The sequence below is a fragment of the Magnolia sinica genome, chromosome 11 (genome assembly GCF_029962835.1).
Source record: "Magnolia sinica isolate HGM2019 chromosome 11, MsV1, whole genome shotgun sequence".
In the NCBI taxonomy this organism is placed as follows: Eukaryota; Viridiplantae; Streptophyta; class Magnoliopsida; order Magnoliales; family Magnoliaceae; genus Magnolia; species Magnolia sinica.
This window is the reverse complement of record NC_080583.1, coordinates 69,853,008-69,858,830: the sequence shown is the minus strand read 5'-3', so window position 1 is coordinate 69,858,830 and position 5,823 is coordinate 69,853,008. Positions and strand designations below refer to the sequence as shown.

Below are 5,823 nucleotides of genomic sequence, written 5' to 3'. Positions count from 1 at the left end.
GAACCCAACTCGAATCGATCTCGGATCGAACCAGTTCGGTGACTTGATTACTTTTATATTGATGTTGCTCACCAAGTGTTTGATGAAATGACTCAAAGAAGTGTGGCTGGTGGCAAGGAAGGTATGTATTAGAAACCAACACCCTTTTTTTCTTGATTTTTATGTTGCTTAGAAGGCGTTTGATAAAATGCTCGTAAAACCATTGCTATTTTCTTAAATATAGTGAGATTTTGAAGGTGCAATCCAGGTGTTTGTGAAAATGTTGTAATGGCAAACTCGGCTCGAACTGGACTGAGCTGTTGACCGAACTGTGCCGAACCGAGTTCGAGCTGAGGTCAATTAGTGGCTGAGCCAAGCTGAGCTGAGGCCAGCTCAACTTGGTTCGACTCGATGTACACCCCCTATATATAGCTGTGTAGATACGTGTCGTGCAAAGACGAGGGCCGACGCACCTCGAGCTCCGAGTTGTACGAACGGTTCAAAGGAGATCAAAGTTACATGGCCCCACAATGATGTATTTATTATATCCACACAATTCATCCATTTTTTGAGATCATTTTACAGTATAACACAATAAATGAATAATATCCAAATCTCAAATGGACCATAGCAAAAATAGTAGGTGGATAATGATTTTCACCGTTAAAAAATTCGTAGGGCCCACCATAACGTCTATTTTCCATCCAATCTGTTAATAAGGTCACAAATACATGGATGAATAGGAAAAACAAATTTCATATTGATCCCAAACTTCTGTGACCCCAAAAGGATTTCAATGGTAGACGTTCAATCTCCCACTGCTTTTTGCAGTGTGGTCCAATTGATCTTTAGATCTATCTTATTTCTTAGCGCAAGCCTTAAGACGAGCTCGCCAAATAGATAGACTGTTTGTATATAACACATGCCTCATGATGGGACTTACAGAACTAGCTGACGTCAATACACCAGCTATACGGTTGGTGTGTGGTACACCAGCCAATCCGCTTCCCCAATAATCCCAATATAAGTAGAGCATAGGAGGGAAAGCACAAAGACACGTTGTAAGGGGTATTGGCCATGGAAAACCCACACGCTCTAGTGATACCGTACCCAGCGCAAGGCCAAGTCATACCTTTCATGGAGCTCTCTCATTGCTTGATCGACCGTGGGTTCAGGATCACGTTCGTGAACACCGAGTTCAATCATGCCCGCGTTGTGGCTGCACTACCCAAGACGGGTGGTGTGAACGGGCAGATCCGTCTAGTCACGATCCCAGATGGGATGGCACCAGGTGAAGAACGGAATGATGTGGGCAAGCTATGTTACAGTATTTGACATTTCATGCCCTGTGGTTTAGAAGCGCTGATTCGTAAGATGAATGAGTCCGATCACGATACGATCACATGCATCATTACGGACTGGTGCATGGGATCACTACAAGAAAGGAGGGCAGAACCGACACTTGGTGGAACCCTTTGCCCGCGGGAATCAAAGCCGACTGCAGGCAAAGTGTTCCTATTTAATTAAAATCACAAATGCCCTGATCAAAATCACAAATTCCCTAACCGGCCGCCTCATTTCTCTCTCTCTCTCTCTCTCTCTCTCTCTCTCTCTCTCTCTCTCTCTGTGCCTGATCTCACTCTCCGCTCTCTCTCTGCACCTCTCCGTCTCCACTCGATCTCTCTCTACCTCTCTCCCTCCCTCTCCACTCTCGAACTCATCACCGACACTCTCCCTCCCTCTGCAATCTCTGTCTCTCTCAGTCTCTCTCTCCGTTTGCAGATCTAAGACAGCAGAGCGATGAGAGATTGCAGCTGAGATTTCATCATCGGACGGCGTTCTTGCTATCCAAACCTCATTTCCATCTAAGGTGCTGATATGTACACTGAATTTTCGGTGTATGTGCGTGAATCTCGGTTCTGTAGTAAGGGGTATTTTGTGTAATTTGGTTTTTGTATGCGCATGACTATGTACATTGGTAGTCCACTTCTGACATGACCTTCTCCTATCTTAATTTTTCGGATTCAAACCCATCATACACTGAGATTTCGGAGTGTTAGTGTTGAATCTCTGTTTTTATTTTATTTTATTTTATTTATTTTATGCAATTTCGGTTCGGTGTATGGGGTGCTTTCTGCATTTTGAGATGCCTGCATATGCAAGAGTATTTATTTTGGTAGTCCTCCTCTACCATGACCCACACTCGCACTTTTTCGGATTCGGACCCATATCCATAAAAAAAGGTGGATATAGTGAGCGGATTAGGTTCGGTCCTTACTGTGGGGCCCACTTTGATATATTTATTGTAAATCTACGCCGTCCATCCGTTTTGCCAGATAATTTTAGCGTATTAGCCTAAAAATGAAGTAGATCCAATTCGCAGGCGGACCACACTATAGGAAACAGATCCAATTTTGAATTTGGTGTTTGGATTATCATCTTCTGGTTTGATTTTATTGCCAGTGGGTTTGGGTTTGAGTGTAATTAGGTTTTCCACATCACTAAAGGGCCCCATATGGTCATATGCATGTGCATTTGAACATGTGTCGTACATGTGAGCTACCATAGTGGAAATGATGCTAACTTTCGCTGACTTAATCCACATGCATATGCAAAAATCCAGATGCACAATCAGACAATAAATTACAAGGATATTACTAGTATATAGAAGGGCAAAATTCCAAACAGAGTGCATGGAGTCATTTACCTTTAAGGCCAGTTCCAACACTTTTACCACTGCATTTATGCTTGAGATTTTCTTCCATTGTACTTACATCCCTTGTTTCTGAGCTTTAGTTGATGATGTTAGAAAGTTGGTTCCCTTATCTGAATGTAGTCATTCTAAAATTTATTTTTTAGGTTTTTGACCAAAGGTGGTATGATGATTTTAGCGACATGGTTGAACAAAGCAGCTCTTGAAGAACAAACAACTGTTATTCTTATCATTTTTAAGGTGCTTATTTTATTGCATGATTAGATTTATAATTTGCTTTGTCTGATATAAAAAGGCTCACCCTAGATTGGAACATATACACAGGTTCTTCGTCACCTTCTATTACATAAGGCTTTGCCAGTACATATTTCAGCCATATTACAAGCTGTTAACAAGTTGCGATTTTACTGGACATCAGGTGGCACTTGTTGTGGCCTGTCTTATTTATTTCTATATTTACATTGATGTTGATAATACATATGGCATCACTTAAAATATTATTTAAAAGACTGCATTGTCTAGGTAACATTTATGTATGTCATTAAACCATATGGATTCTTGTACTTCGGTGGATTTCAGGGAGATTTGGCAAATTACCTTCAAAAGAAAGGACGGCTACAGCCTTCTAAAGCTCTGAGATTCTCTCTTGATATTGCTAGGTCAGCTCATAACTTGATATTTGGCCACCAACTGATTGTTTTTTAATTGAAGATGATGTGGTTTTCACTGACTTTGTTGGTGACAGCAAGTAATCAAAAGCTTTATCGCTTTTCCCTTAGTTTTCTTCTCTTTTGTGGGGACCTATGATACCACCAAACCCACAAGATCTGACAGTGATGTATAGCTTCATCTACAATTGGGTCAGCAATTTGGACAATCTGGATTTCTAAACAGCTAAAAGTTGTAATTTATCAGATATGTATCATTACAAGCTATGTAGTAGATACTTTGTATTTAGAGAATTCTATAAGAATATCTGTATCTCTTGTGTTCTTTGAACTGACTCTGAACATGTCTCATCACATTCTGGAATCAGCCAGCTTGTTTTCACCATATTGCAAAGTCGAACTGCAAGGGACAACTTCCCGACAAATCAACAATCATTGTTTGGTGGTCTGAAACACAATGAATGGTGATTTGGAGTGTGAGCTAATTTTAACTGCTAATGTTTGCTACTTCTTTATGAATGTAAAATTGCAGTTAGGTCCTCTTTAAGCTGGATTGGGCTTGGGCTGACCCTCTGGTTGGAATTGGTCAGGTCAAGTATGGTTACCTGATTTGGCAATTCTGCTTCTATCCTTGTGCTTCCCTATTGGAATGTAACTCTTTAGAGATGGTAAGCTTGTTTTGCTCTTTCTCATTTTTTTTTCTTTTTTTCTTTCTCTAACTTTTTGGTCCATGCAAAATTCATTTTTGGTGATCTTTTTGGTCCAGGAACTTTGCACCATTCCTCAATTTGGTTTTCTTTTTGTTAGTTTCTATACTATGACTTGCATTGATCATTTAGCTTATCATGTGGAAGTTTTTCGGCACTTCTTTCTACTGTGGTTGTTTATCATTGTTATCTTCTTCACTTTTCTACGCTAGATGAAAATTGTTGTTTCATGGAAGTAGATTGACAAATTTGCCTTCTATGTGTTGCATTTTGCAAGATTCTGAGCCTATATGATATTAAGGATGAGGATATTGATAGTGTTTTTAATCATTCCTAGCCTTTGCTCTTTATAATTTTGATGAATAACAGTTTGTTATCTGTTTTCTCAGGAAACCTCTCATTACAAATATCATGTGGATGAACTTACCTTGTTCAGGCAAGTATCTATTTTCTCTTATGCAATGTGTTTCTAAAATTTATCATCATCACTAGAAAAAGGTAATTTTTGCCATTGTCTAATCTTTTATTTTCCCTTGAACAGCTTTTACCCTGCTTTCAGAGCTTGGTAGTTTCAAGTTAAAATCCATTCATTACACTAGTAATCGTAATTAAATTTGATCGAAACATGCCCTTAAATTGTCTTTTAAGATGTCATGTTGCAATAACAATGTACTCAAAATAATGGATTTCATGACGAGCGGTCCAGATGATGGTTCTAATGCATATGTGATCATAACAAAAACAAGTACGACAACTCATTAGGTGGGCCACTCATTTATGAAAAAAATAAAAACTGATTTAGAATTAAATAGAAATTGGTCACATACCCAGCTTGTCTGCAGTTTCTTCTGGTCAATCACTATCTTTGGAGTGTTCAGATTCTTAGAAGGATGTCAAATAATGCTAAGTCCATGGAAATTTTACAAAGTAATTTTTAGAGCTTTACGATATCTGTATCTTTTGCCTAGCTGAATGCTAACCACCCTTGTTTGTTTTAGTCTCATTGATTTCTTTTCCATTTACTTTTCTTTTCTCATTAACCCTTGTGCAGATAAGTTGAATGTGTAACTATCTTCGCCTTGTTATGTTTCAAGGTGATTTTCACTGCCAACTTTGTTTGTTGACTTGGTTTGGCATGATTTGTGAAATTAGATTGTGGCTTGATGGGGCCCACATGCAAGGATGGACTGGTTTTTTGTGAAATTAGATTGTGAAAACCATGCTCCATTTGATATATCTTTCTTTATTTAACCATTATAGATTTATAGAACCTGTTAGGATTAGCTACCGCTAGAAATGGAAAATTATGAAAACTCAAACACATACTCTAGCCTCGAAGATTTAATAAACATACAAAGGAAGATTCAGGTTGGACAAGCGCAGGAAACTTATTATATATAGTTGTCTTTTACGATATTTTTATTTTTACATGTCTAAACATGTGTCTCTTTACATGTCCTGATACATGTTTCTGTATCCTCGGTCATTGATACATAATGATACTGATACTCTGAACACTGCTTACAAAACATTACAATGTGTATTTACTGTTGCTATTTGGTATATTTCCTGATTTTCTTAACTAGAATATCATCCTGTTGAAAGACCGTTAATTTTCTTCACACACTTTTTCTAAGGAAGTTGCAGCATTCATAATGATTTGTGAAGAAACAGCGATCTTTGTTTTGGTATTTATTTCTACATCAGTTTTGAACTTCAAACTCTTTAAAGTTGGGATGGTAGTTTGTTGGTGTAG

The 5,823-nt window shown here is 38.3% G+C and overlaps 1 long non-coding RNA gene across 1 annotated transcript; it reads left to right on the top strand.

The window, feature by feature from the left end:
* Positions 1-1,726: 1,726 nt before the first annotated feature.
* On the top strand, positions 1,727-5,221 carry LOC131218428 (uncharacterized). Its single transcript, XR_009157729.1, has 5 exons — positions 1,727-1,849; positions 2,839-2,932; positions 3,272-3,351; positions 3,951-4,028; positions 4,457-5,221. It is a non-coding gene; the product is annotated as an uncharacterized LOC131218428 (long non-coding RNA).
* The last annotated feature ends 602 nt before the right edge of the window (positions 5,222-5,823 follow it).